General features: G+C 38.4%; 1 long non-coding RNA gene across 2 annotated transcripts; it reads left to right on the plus strand.

The window, feature by feature from the left end:
• The first annotated feature begins 600 nt into the window (after positions 1-600).
• LOC142601296 (uncharacterized) lies at positions 601-13,898 on the plus strand. Of its 2 annotated transcripts, none has more exons than XR_012834897.1 (4): positions 601-709; positions 1,379-1,468; positions 5,434-5,572; positions 12,058-13,898. It is a non-coding gene; the product is annotated as an uncharacterized LOC142601296 (long non-coding RNA). The 2 variants fall into 2 exon arrangements; XR_012834898.1 differs by lacking the exon at positions 12,058-13,898 and adding an exon at positions 8,332-8,445.
• The last annotated feature ends 594 nt before the right edge of the window (positions 13,899-14,492 follow it).

The raw sequence follows: 14,492 nt of genomic DNA on the forward strand, positions 1-14,492 counted from the left end.
TTATTTTCTTTAAACTTATGATCTCTTCTTTCTGTGCAATATATACATCCTTAAATCACTTTTTAGCAAATATGCCAGACTTCCTGCTTTTTGTGGTAGCCTGCTGGTATGAATAGAGTCATAGTTTACAATAGATCCCAGAAATCCCGAGCAGGCTTGATGGCAAGATCTCTGTCTGCCCTGATTTACTGGCATCTTCTGACAATTTTTGCCAGTGTTGGTTTTCCATGAGCAGCAGATCCAAAACTCCACGTGGTCCACAAAGCTTGGCTGCATAATCCTGAGCCAAAGAAAGTATTTTTGAATTCTTGCACTCTATGCTACTCTATCCTTACTTTCTAAGTATTAATAGCAACATTTGGTTATATAATAGCTGTAAGTGTATGAAAGAAGAGAACATCTGGCTCTGCTTTATGAGTTTTTATTTATGACTATGTAGAGAGTTGTGATAATTCTGCGGAGCTTTCACTGTAATTTTCATCAACAGCAATCTCCTGAGGCTACCAGATGTTTTGCTGCCAGATCTGATCTGTGAAGACACCTTAACTTTATCTTAGTTCCAGTTTCCATTCTGGGCTTCACATTCTAGTACTTTGAAAAATTTTTTGCATACCACTGTGTTTCAGTTGTATACACTAAATTTTTACCTTGCTGTCAAAAAGAGAACAGAACATAAAGGAAGCAACTGGAAACTGTCCTCCTTTTAACAGTGACTAAACAATTCTTCCTTCTTTTAAGAAGTCCTTTGTGGCTATCATCTCATGAAAGGTGCTATCTATGTGACAGCAATAGGCAGTAAGGTACACGAGAAGCACCTGGTACAGGTTTTGCAGTTCTCGAGGCATTGTTACAAGCAGATACACACCTAGCTTCCCAAAGTGTTAAAGGCGGAGGGACAGATAATAAGCCTTTGTCATTTTTTCCTAAGAAATCCAGTGTTCTATACATTTTCAAACGTATGCTGAAGACTAAGAACAGAACCAGCCTAAAGGAGGGGAACCGAGGGGAGATAGGGGCTGGTGTCTCGGGCGGCAGCTGCTGGAGCCCTTTGGCAGGAGAGGGTGGCTGAGAGGGATGTAGGTGCCGGGAGGAGGTGGGAGCCCTTGGCTCCGTCTCTCCCTGCACTGGGGGAAAGGGGGAAATTTTGGTGATTAAAGATGATAAGGAGGAACCTAGAGTCTGCACGAGCTCCTTCAGATGCTGCTGTCTGTTATAGCCATGCTCTTTCCCAGCCATAAATATCCTTGAACATCTCCACCCCCCGATCATCCCTGCTGCCTCCCTTCAGGAACCACCCTCTCTGCTCCCAGTGTTTTCGTGACAGCATGTTTTTCCTGATATATTTTATCGTATTCTAAGTCCTCCAATCTACTGACAGACTCTACTCCGCTAGTTATACATTGGACAGTACCTAAAGTGAGGTGCAGGATGACTTCAACCAAAGGAAGCTTCCCTGAGGCTCAGGAAGGTATATTTGGAGACTGGTGCTAATGGAGCTGGTTTTATATACCTTTTTTAAAAAATTGAGAAGCTACTCACACAGTAAAGCACATCTACTGTTGCCTTACAGCCAAAGACATTCAGTCTGTCAAGAAGACATTAGTATAGAAACCTATCTTGTCCTGTGGAACTTACATAGTTATTTTCATAAACATATTCATTTATCATAATGGTAATGCAACACCTTGAGAAAATGACAGTACACATATATTTCTACTGCTAATTTTACTTGGCAGCATGTGTAAGGGGAGCAGTTGAGGAATACAGCCCGGTCAGCAGAAGATCAGAGGTATTGGTATGAATCAATAATTTTTAGAATGTAAAGCAATTGCATTGCATTTTACTACTAATGAAAGGTCGGCAGACATGGTCAAACGAGTAATAGAAACCTAAATTTAAATTCAGGGCAATTTTAAAATTACGGTGTAGTTCCTGTGTTGCCCTCATTTTATTGCTGTGCTCTATACATGTATGTCTTTTTAGCAGTTTGATTCATCATTATTCTACACTCACTGTAATCTAAATAGAGATAAAAATACTGAATCTGTGCAAAAGTTCTCTCTTTTTTTTCTGTCAGAAAAGCTAGCAATAACCACAAGAATGTTCATCAATTTTCTACCTTCTTTTGTAATTTGAAATGTCATCCAAAACTTTACTTATTTTCAGAAATGTAAGGGATTTGAGGAAAACTTCTGATATTTTCTTCTGTCAAATGTAAGAAATTGAAAAGGGAAGCAGAAAAAAAGTTATTTTTCTTCATTATAAAAGTTAACTATTGTAACTGTCTCAACTACCTGGCAATGCACGTGAATTTATTTAAAATAGATATGAGCTAGAAATAATTAAAATGTAAAAGTACTTTGACCAATTTCGTAAAACATAATATTTGTTAAGAGAACAATTCTTTAAAGCAACACATTTGTATTACTTTAGGTAGGAAATGACTGGGAGTAAGTATTTATTTGTGGCAGAGGAAATGAAAAGACCTAAACCATAAATGTAGCTCCGTTGTTTAACACACGACGATTACATTTTACTGCGACATCCCCAGCTGAAAAAACAGGACTATTAAATCCACACACACTTTGAAGAGCTTCAAGATTGCAAATAACAGTGCCTAAATAATTAAAGGATGTTGGTGTTACTATGCATCTGTATACCTTCAGTTCTAGGGTGAGAACAAACTGTGAAATCCTCTGTCCAAATTTCATCTATTAAAGCTAGATCTAGCAGAGAGACAGTGTTGTGAAAAGACAGGTCTGATCTAGAAACCTAAGATTTTAGTTAATGTGTTACTTAGTAACCTAAGGTGTTTTGAAATAATATCAAATTTCCTTCTGACTTAGTCCTTCAGGTACATTGTGCTCAGTCTTTGTTCTCACAGAAAGCTAAATTTGGAAGGTGAATCACCTGTTTCAGGAGGAAGTGATTATTTGTTAGTGACCGTGCATGTTCCTTGAGATAGAGCTAGATCCTTCATGTTAATTTAAATGCATTTATCAATGAAGGTATCATTGATAGTGCTTCTGGCTGTGAGAATGGAGTAGAAAAACCTTTTCCTGTTCAAGCTCAATAATGTTCCATGAGGAATGTCAGAAATTTCCTGTAATTTCACAGTTTTCCCCAGTGGCCAGAATTTACTGACCCTCGTGACAAGGGAGACCCAGAAACCACGACAGCAACATGTCATGACAATGAACTAACATGACACCAAGTTCTCTGTATCAAAACGGAGGTGAGGTAGTACAGATACATGCATTGAAGATTAAGAGATGGTAATGGACAATATAATAGAAATTAAAATGAAGCAAATAATCCAATTGCTTCTTAATTAGTCAACACTGACCCAGAGAAATCAAAACTTTCAAGTGCAGCTTGGAGTTTGTGGACTGACCGATTTCCAAGGACCTTCTGTTTTGTCTTGTAGCTCTCTCACTGACAAGGCACATTTTTTCATCTTTGTCAGTGTCAAAATCTGTATCAGCCTCTGCAGCAGTCAGGCTGTGCTCACTGAAAACTCAACAGAGTCACCTGCACCTGCAAAGCTGGTAAAGTCCTAAGCTAAGCAGCAGTCTTGCAATGAAATCGCATACGTTGTAAGGGAGTAGGTGCCCTCAGATGTACAGCCTTCCCTCTGTTTCTGCTCACAAACCAGGAAATGACCGGTATGTTCAGAGGCAAAACAACAAAATGCATTAAAAATGTCTGTAAAAAAATTAGAATTGTACTCTAAAAATATGGCTAATGGAAGTGAATGAGGTCTTCAGCTCAGAGGGCCAATTTTTCTAGCATGTCATTTGTACAGGCTCTTCTGTATGAAATTAAATGCCTGACTTACATTGCTTTTTCATTGCACTTCTTTAAGATGCCAAATGGGAAAAATAAAGGGAAATTTTGAAATCTGTTCATCTTTAAATGTTTAGTATGGTTCTACTCCCCATAATGTAACTAAAAGTCCAAATATAGGTAGGATGGAAGCAAAGATTGTTACTCTCTCTTAAAAATATAGAAAATGCAATAGCAGTTTTGCTGAAATCTAAGCTTTTACACTGAGAAAATAAAAAGGACTGTTTTGTTTCAAGCCAGATCCAAGGACTTTTAATTGGTTAGTTAATTGGAAACACTTAACATCGAACGGTATTTCCTAGCAATTCGCAGGGTGTTGTTTGGGAGCGCACACTTCCCTGTGAGCTGAACTCCCTGGAAGACTACACAGCCCAGGACATAATGAAGAATTCCCTTCTGATCAATGTTGTGTTATATGCTCTGAGATGAGCATAATTAAGGAGACAGAGTTTGATGAGGTGGCTTGCACTTCAACTCCTGTAAAGCATTGCAATTTAACATACTTAAAATGGAATGTTGTGCATCAGAACTGGAAGCTTGCTTTTGCTCAGTGTTTTTGAAATGAAACATTTCAGCATACTTGAACCACAACCATTGGATTTTTTTACTGTGGGAAAACATCTGGTATTCTAAATTTGTCTAGGCAAAGAGCAAGTGTTGAAATAGACATCTCCTGGGTTGGAAATTTGAAGTTTGGTTAATGTTAGGTAGGGTGGAAATTCTTGTTGGGATATAGTCTGAGCTATAGTGATATTACAAAGTGAGTAAAATGCCTGCTGCAACATGTCTGTATTTGTACTTCTCACTGTCGTACAAGGCAAAGGAGAGAAGTACTATTGAACATTAATGAGACTGTGTTCCTCAGGAAAAGGCATTGCTGGCTCTGGGCTCAAACGTGGCTGGGGATAAATGCACTGTTTAAGCCCATAAGTGGAAGGGCAAAAGTCATGTTTTTAGGATCAACCGTTAGGCTGGTGCTGAATACTGCTGAAACCAGCAGACCTACCCCAATGACTGCCAAATAATAATAGAGCCCCAGGCACTAGAGCAACTGAGATTATGGCAAGCAATTTCTTGCCTTTATAAACTGGAATGATTACATTTTAAAGTGTCAAGAAAAGTACCCTTGTTTAAATTGTCCTCAGGAATACCACTATATGTTTCAGTAACTTAATTTGTGATCCATACAACCAAGAAGCAATGTTCTGATTTATACGTGTCAAAACCAGATTGTATTAATAAAATGACGCTTTTCACTGCAAACGTAGCTGGTTCCAACGCATTGGTAAATGCCAGCTACTCCAGTCTCAAATGATGCAAATGAGCATAAGGTCATTGATTTCAATGAAGTTATGTTAAATTATATCAGTTTAGTAATTTGGTCCCATATAGTCCTTAATCAGAGAAAAAGAATACAGATTTGTGGAATTACTTTCTTTCATATCTCCTCAATTGCTCTTCTTTGCTGGATTTATGAGTAATTGACTCATAAAACAGTCTAAATTAAATGAAATGTAATTACTGAGTACCACCTTTGCATCTGTAGCTCAGAGATTGTTTTAATGAATTATTCTGCTGGTTTTTCAGTGTAAGTCTGCCAGATGCATCATCATCTGTGAACTTCCTTGTTTCTTCCCACACATGAACAAATGGATTCGGGAGCACTGTGTTGTAATAAGTGGGCCCTAAACCCCCAAATTCTCTACTGGAAGGCACGAGCAACCAGGTACATTACTTACCAGGAAAATTATTGGAACTTGCTATCACTGACTTAGAGAGAACTGCCCAAATGAGCAGGAGGAATAGTCCTGCTTCAGTAAATACCAACTTCAAATGCAATAACTACTATTTTCTTGGGATAATGATTTTTTTTAATTATTATTTTATTTTATTTTCCTGTGAATATAAAAATGCTGCAGCCAGAAGTTGAATCTTGGATGTATGCTGAAGCAATTTTTTTATTATGTGTACACTGTAAAAAAAAAAGACTGTAACTAACAAGGATTGGATAACATAAGTCTCTGCAAAACATTTTTTTTTTTTTTTTTTCATGAGATATATATTCAGTCATTCAGTATTTGGAAAGTTTCAGAATAGACTTGATGCTATCATATTTAGTTTAAAATATGCCACAAGGCAGACCTGGCTTCATTTCACATGGGAAAACTATTCTATAGATTCAGAGAGTTTCCATAGATTCAGAGAATTTACTATCAGGTAGATTTACCCAAATATTCAACTTACATGAACCTTCTCCAAGCTTCACCCCAATTATTTGGATTATAATTGTCATGTTACAATTTTAAATATTCAATTCCAAGTCAAATTTTAAAACAAAAATAGAAATAAGACATATAACTAAATTTGAAAATATGAGGTGCTGAAAATGTATGTAACTTTTTTTTTCATGATTGGCTTTTAGGTAGTCAAGCACTCAAAATCAAGTTTTTACAGGTTTTTGCTGTATGTTTGCTATCATGGTAGCTCGTCATACTGTATGTCGTAGAGTTTTTACCTGCCCTGCCTTGTGAGCTGAGCTGCACCTGCAAGCCTTGTATCCTAGTATAAAAACTGGGCTACAATTAAACTATAGTATCAGTTGGACTAGTCAAGAATAGCTTACCAAATCATCATCTTTAAGCCAACAAGCTTTGGGAAATTATACAGTTAAAATCTGTGGCAAACAAAAGGTTGCGTGGCATTCATTTAATGGATGAGCTGTTCAGCAGAACCACCTCTCTTTGGGTAAACAGCCTGGCCTAGATTAGTTTCACAGCTTCACCGTAATTACATTATTGGCTACAATAAAGTGTTGGGCAAAGCAAGTGAAAAACAAAATCTCCTCAAAAGAGAATATTTAAACTAGAAGGCAGTCTTTGTATTAGAAGTTAGTTACTTTTCCTTTGGCTAAAGAATTCTTTTGTGATAGTCAGTTATGTATGAAAATAGCCTAATGAGTAAACGTTATGAATTTTGGAAACTGCACAAATGTTATCAGTAGAAAAGAAATAATTCCCTCAGAGTGTACCAGGATAAGATAATTCACAGTTCTACAATTCTGACATACTTTGTTAAAAGGCTGTTTTGTACTAAAAGTTCATTGTAGCCTTGCTCATTTTAAAAGAGTATTTTTACAAAGCTAAACTCATTTAGATTTTAAAAATGGTGGAAGAGAAAATAGTGACAGAATTAAAAAAAAATATTTGGCTACTTAATAACACAATGAAGACAGATTATGTCAATATTTTTATTGATTCTTCTACTCATATTTTTGCTAATCTGAGAAGTGCTTTCCTTCTGACAAAGCTGCTATCACGATGTGTTGCAACACAGCACACCAGAAACAAGCAGCAAAAAGTGAAGTGACCCCAAACCTACTATCCCCAACCTGCCAAAGATGTGCAAAGGTACTGAAAAAAAGAAAGAAGCTTTGTTTTGTTCTCTCTTTTTCTACTGGTGAGAATAAAGTGAAAAAACTTTCACAGTTGTGTTATATGCCAGAAACTCAAGCCGTATTTTGGAAAGGCTTAGAAGGTACGTGATAGAATATAGTTTGGAATAAATGTGGCATATTCAGGCACTGTGATCACACAAGTAGATATGATAAAAAATGCTCCCTCATTTTCCTCATTAAGACAGGTTAAACAACTACATTTCACTGATTGACAGTCACTAATCACCTAAGCAAGAAAAAGCAGCCTATACCTATTTTACAGTTAGGGTAACATGGTAACATTTCTTTCATATGCAAGCCTATAAAAACACATCATGATGAAAATAACCTTTGATTAAATCAATGCCAGTGCATTTCTTGAAGATTGTATGGATTGTGTGGTTTGTTTTTTTTTGGTTTTTTGGGTTTTTTTTTTTTTTTCCCTGATGGATGCATGTTGAAATTCCACATTGGTATCAGGAGCTGAAGAAAGCAGCTCTCCTTTGGAGGCAATCAACTACATATCAGCTCATACCTGGACTGCCACTATTAAAAGCCTTTCTTTAGCAGTGTTTTAAGGATAAAAGAGAGGTCACACAAAACGTAAATGATAACATGCATGGGTTTTGTAGGTATACGTTTTGTGTATTGAAGAGTGTTTGCACAAAGGCTGCCCAACTCATTTGGTACCTTTGGTGAAAGGATATGAAGAACCGATCAATCTTCTCTGGCTTGTTATTTTTTTTTCTGTCAGTATTTTTTTCATACACATTTGAAATGCTGGGTTTATCTATAATGCTTTAAGAGAAGTAAAGTTCTCCAAACAGGTTGTTTTCTGGGGATGCCACATGATGGATCAAGTTACTGCTATAACACCCTCTTCATAATGCAAGACTACACAGGAGTTCTGTTGGATGACTAGGCTTATTCATTTGTTTTTATCAAAGTAATGACTGAGATATAATGACTTGACTGAAGAAATAAAACCTACAGTTAGTATTATAGCTAGTATTACAGCGAGGAAGGTTAAACATGATGAAAATTTTTTCTAGGTTATTTGGAAATATTCAAAGATGGAATAGAAAAGCAAAGCAATCTTGCTGCTGACAGAAGAATGGATGAAAAAAGCAATTAAAAGTTGGAAATCTGAAGGAAAGATGACTAAGGTATAAACAAGAGTTTTCTTTTATGATTTTTAAGGGACTAGAGGGAAAATAGCTGTTATAAAATCCAGCACATTCATTAGAATATTTAGTCAGGAGTACTGAATATCTGAGAAGGTACAGCAACTTTCTAAACTATTAGACCATGACATAGTACAGGTTGTGGTTTAAAAGCTGTTTTCCAGAAAGACCACTGATGGGAAGATGCTAACAAGAGGCATTGTAGTAGATTCGTGAAGTCAAATTCATATCCTTAAACCACTTCTTTATCCTACCTGAGTGTGCAGACATCATTACCGAACTTAAAAGATCTTTTACACCCAGTTGTCCGACAGACACAACAGAGTACAAAGCTGTGCCGGCTCAGAACCTCTTCTGTTACAAAACTGCCCATCTGTTATCACATACAGGAGAATAATGGTGAAAATCAAAAAGGTAAATAGGTAGAAGTCTTTTGAAGCAGGATGATGTTATAGCACCAGCTGTCCAATAAGCTGTGTAGGAAATTACTACATTTTAAGTAGCGTGGATTAAAATATGTTGTGAAGTGTGTTGGAGTGACCGCAGAACAGCTTGGACTGCTTTGGCTCCTGAGTTGCAGTGATAAATATTGCTATGTGCTTGTCTAGTTCTTTCCACTTTTAATCATAAAACTGTCTTTCATGATGCAATCTGGTTTACACAGGACACATTTTTATGAGGTGTTTTCTGTTAAAGTAGGTTGAACCTGTCTCTGTAACCAGAGTTCTCTTTGACTCTCCTTTCCCAAAATACTTGAAGTGGTCATTAGAAATACACAAGTTGTTGCTTCTGATGTATTGTAGTAATACAGCCGTAGCAGACTGCTTGTAGGAGTAAAATAAAACAATACAACAATTGCATCGAAAAAAAGAAGCAGGGGATGAATTTAAACTTAAAAATATATTTTGGTGAAAAAGAGTCTCAGGAAAAAATTGAAGTCATGTAATCCCACCTCCTCTCTAGTCAGGCTGCATTTCAAACCATGAAAATGTAGAACAGTCACTCAAAAAATATTTCTCACACATTAGGCTCATGAGAAAATTATGAGAATGTCAAATCTCCAGAAGAGGAGCTGTGAATCACAGCCTGTAATAGACCAGAGAGCAGAAACTGTGGCAAATACTTTTGCTTGGGATTTGTTGTGAAGATGGTCATGCTCATAGACTAGTTTCTTAAAGAAACTCAAAGTATCTATTTTCTCAAGGGCTGATTCTTCTTCTCCCTTGGTTTTGTTATTCTGACATTCTGATTCATCTCAATTGCCTTTCATTTACCTAGCAGAGAGAGAAGAGGTAAGTCAGGCTTTCTAAATTATTTGTCAGAGAGAGGGAAATAGCTAGGCAACTGTCAGAATTGGAAATAGAGTTTTTCACTCATTGCAGGTTCAACTGACAAAGCATGGAACCAGTGCTGATGTTAATATGTTAGCTGAAACTTTAGGAAAAGAATCAAAAGATTTAAGTCCAGATTTGGAGCTATGTTAAAATTTACTTGGTACTAGAGGAGGACTGGGTCAGAATCACCAACTGGCAAAGTGCCCCTCCAGTTTAAATTATGGAAGCTGAATGGCTACGGTGACAAGTGCCACCAGGGTATTGTTTCCAATAGGCAGTGTCCCAGCAAGAACTGGCACAGCTAGAAAAGCACTGCCTGGGGTCAAGGGAGCTGGATAAACTGTGATGCAGCAGGCAAGGTGCAGTCCTGTTTGGTAACTGGCAATGGATTGGGCAACAGGCTGTAGAGGAATTGCTGTTGCTGGGCAAGGTCTTGAAGGGTTATGGTGCTGGCCACAGCACGAGCAGGACTATAGTTGAGTTTGAGCAAATTAATTTTTAATTTAGCCAAACATTCTTTTTTTGATTTAGCTATCCTGACCTGGAGCACTGGCCAGCCATGAAAACCAATCAATGCAGCAAAGTAGGAGAGAAGTCACTCTAGGAATGGGACAGGAATTAAAGAAAAACAAACAAAAAAAAAGGCTGTGCAAGCTATAGAATGAAAATTAAAGAAAGAGATAACTGTAATTTACAAGCTGTGGGTTAAAGATTGCCGATCAACTGTATATAGGTTTAGTTCTATACTTTTGAGTTATTATATGTATTTTATGTTTCTGCTTCTGGTACAATTATGTCATCAAATATTAGTGCATTAAAGTAATTTTTGTTGCTGGAATGGACTGTCAGCATTTTGGCAAGCCAGCCAGACTGCTTCCAATGGCTGCTGTTTGTCAGAACACTTCAGGAGAGGCAGTTTCTCTTAAACTGTGCATTTCACACCCTCTTAAATCATCAGGACACTGGCTTTTCTGTTCCCCAGCTACGATCCATCTGGCAACAGGATACTCACTGGCAGGCAAACGAGGGAGCAGTGGATGGAAAAATATTTTACAGTGAGTCTTTGATGTTTGTAGACAGTTCAAAGTTCCTCCCATTCTGAGTATGAATGAATGGAGGGAAAAGAGAGGTCAGTGTCATGGGTCTGAAAACATTCACCGGTTCACCAGCTGCAATTGCATGCAGAGGATGCTTCTCCTGTATCCCACAGTTTCCCTCTGGGGAATGCTTGTTGGTTTTTTTGCTGAAGTGGAGCTTTTTTAGAGAAATCTGTTGCTAAGTGTCACTGTTGGATGTAGGATGTAGAAGGGTGTTAACTGGGGTACAGCCAAAAGCACCCACGAGTAAGAATTGTCTGGTCTTAACCTGGTGAAGTGTGTCCATTAATTTATCTGGCTTGGGATTCAAACTCTGTGAGTAGAAGCAATATTGCAGCACTCCATGATTAATTGCAGGTATGCTAGGGATAATCATCATCTTTACATAAGACTTTTGCTTTCCCTCTGCACGTTAAAGGTCTTGCATAGGCCTTACTTTCACCCTCTTCATGAGAATCCCACCCACCTGGCACTTCTAGCCTGTGTATCTCAGGAAAATAAAGAGTCAAAGATTTGTGAAGATGCCTAGTGCTCTGGGTTATCTTTCTTGTGCATCTGCAGACAATCCTTTGCATGATGACCAAGAGAAAGGATGACCAAATAAGTCTTTGCACATACCAAATCCAGGCACATTTGAGCAAACTGAGATTGCCAGCTATGGTCTTTCCAATAGCAGACCCACCATGAAAGACCAAGCATGACTCATATCTTGCTAAGACACATAAAGACTGGGATGTGAAACTTGTTAAGTCAGTAATTGAAACTTGAATAGATGATTGGGAGAAAGCACTGGATACATATTATTAAAGGACAGGCATAAGATTTTAATGTCATTAAGTGATAATGTATTTAATACAACAAAATGCATTTGATCAAATGTATTTGATCCTAAGTTCAGGTAATTGGATTAAGGTTGACAGTGATAAGAAAAATTCCCTTGTTTGAAGGACTGGAAATTTTTTCCTGAACAATGTGTCTGGTATTGGGGAAGATGTGTATCAGACACAGCTTTGAAGTAAAGAAATGTGATACTTCAGAGAAAGCAGACTTATTTCCAAATGCTTCATTAGCAATTGCTTTAATTGATATTTTAAATTTCTTCTTTTACTTCTGCTTGATTTTCACGGTAATATTAATTGTAAAAATAATTCCTTCCTCTACAGATTTGCAGTTGGTATAACGGAGGTGTGATCTGGAAAGACTCTAGGAATGCAGGATGTGCCACTTGCTTCCTCTATGAACACGTTTGTGGTCTCCAGAGAGGCTAAATGAGAAAAAAAGTAGCTACTTCCGCTTGCTGCTCATAGAGGCCAGATGGCCAGATGTCTCAGCCACCATTTGCGGTGGACAGTTATTCTGAGTCAGTCACATGCTGTGCTAGATCTGGGTAGGATTTAATATCCTTGTTACTGTAGGGAAAAAAGATCTGTGACCCCTTCTCTTCTGCGTGCCAGGGTCTACTAGAGGAAGAGCTATGGCTAGGCATTGATGTGCTTTGGTAACCTAAGTGCAAAACAGAAAAGAAATAATGATTTCGGGCAGTGATTTACAGAAACTCTGTGAAGGCATGTCCACAGGATCAAGAGACCCCTGAGCTAAGAGAAACCTCTTGCCTAGTGCAAACCTTGGCTGTGCAGCTTCCCAGATGGTTACATTCAAATGGTGAGTGTTCCCACACTTAGCTCATGGGTCTAAAAACAAAATTTATTTAATGCAGAAACAGTGCAAGCAAATCTCATTGTTTTATTTTTGAGTTGTGCTTGGCCTCCTTCACAATTTATGTCTTTTCTGTACGAAGGCAGGGTGGGATCCAGTTGCTCCACGGACAAGCTGTCACACAGCTGGCCACCTAAACCACACTGGGCCGTGCTGGTAAAGAAAATTTCTGGCTGGTTCTCCCTGGTTATCCTGGCAGGCAATGTGTTTGTTTCATGAAGTTTAAGACCTTTAAATGTTTACTTGGCTCTTTGCTTTCCTATTAGAAAATGGTGAGGCAGTTTGTTTCTAATATCTGCCAGGATATCTTCAGCTTGTGAGGTTACCTTTCCTTAAATTACTAAGCATGATCTTTACAGAGAGAGATGAGGAAGAGGTCACGCCGCTGTAAGGGTGAACCTGAACCTCAGATCAAACAGTGCTGTGTTGGTGTTGAAGCTACAGAGTCATCCTGGGGTCGTATTTTCAAAGTGGCTCTGAGGAGTTACACTCCATTTCAAATCCCATTAAAAATTAGCAGCCTTGTTAAACATCTATCTCTCTCTGTGGTATTTTCATGGTGTCACTCAGCAGGAAATTGAGGCTAATGGGGGCAAGCAGGAAGAAGCACCATCACAGCTGAAATCCTGGCCCCTAAAAGAAGGTTGCTCCTTCTGGAGAAGGAATATGGTGTTGCGAGCCCCCAGTGTAGGGGTCCTCTCCCCCACCCCCACCTTAAGTGGGGGTGGTGATGGCTGCATTAGGCTTAGGCTCAACTTTGGGGGACGGATGGCAACTTGGCTGTCTGGAACAGTGACCCAGACATCTTGCTGGCTTGCAGAAGTCAGTCAATCATCTTACTCTATAAATAGTGGAGAGCCCAGAGCCATTGAGCTCTCCTGCGCAGCAGCGGGCTGCTTGCTAGGATCTCCCTTTGAGTAGGGACGCCTCTCAAGGTTACTCACCGAGGCTGAGAGATTCCTTGCCACAACAGATCCTCAGTAAGTGACTAATAGCATGCTAAACTTTGAAATCTTAGCTAAGTGATATAAAGGATTGATTGTGCATACATAATCCTTTAGACATAAACTGTTGATCAAGTCTGGGATTAGGATTGTATCCAGCCTCACCTCACTCCTCTCTGAGTAGGAGTTCAGAAAGCAAGGGGGTCCTTTCTGAACCTCATGACTCAATGGGAGAGTCTCCCTGACAGTTTTGTCTGATCCCATCCTCTATGCACTAAACAATCCAGTATAATTTACCATCGAATCTTGTTAAACCACTGTTGCACTTATGAAATTTTGTTAAATCTCTCTTTTATATTAATAAACATATTGTTGCTTCTCTGTTGCGACTGAGATGCGTGACTCCATCCATGACACCCGGGAAGAGTGTCAGAAACAGCTGGGAAGAAAGGACAGGAATGATGGCAAGGTGGGATGGTAACTGAAACTGTAGGAAAGTGGGAGGGAGGAATGGCGGAGGTGTCCAAAATGAATGGTGAAAAAGTGGAGCACGTGAAATTAAGTTGGATACTTCCTGGAGAGAAGAAAACATTGGATGATCTACCCTGTTTGAGCAGTATTAGACTAGCTGTCAGTCATTATGGCAAAAGGTCTAAAGACTACAGGTTGACAAGACATTAATGCTAATTTTATTTTTTGCACTTAGAAGATTTTAAATACATATATATATATAAATGCAAAGATGCAAAGAATGTATATATTTGCCAGATGTTTATGCTTCAGCAGTACAGTCAAGCTATTGAAATCTTGATCTCCTTGACCCCACTAATTGAAAAATGCTTAAACTGTGATTTTGAGTCTTTGTTCATCATATTAATGTCAAATGCTTCTTCAGTAATCACAAAACTACGTGGGAGATGGGGGGAATTCAAACATAT

The sequence above is a fragment of the Balearica regulorum genome, chromosome 3, assembly GCF_011004875.1.
Source record: "Balearica regulorum gibbericeps isolate bBalReg1 chromosome 3, bBalReg1.pri, whole genome shotgun sequence".
Taxonomy (NCBI): Eukaryota; Metazoa; Chordata; class Aves; order Gruiformes; family Gruidae; genus Balearica; species Balearica regulorum.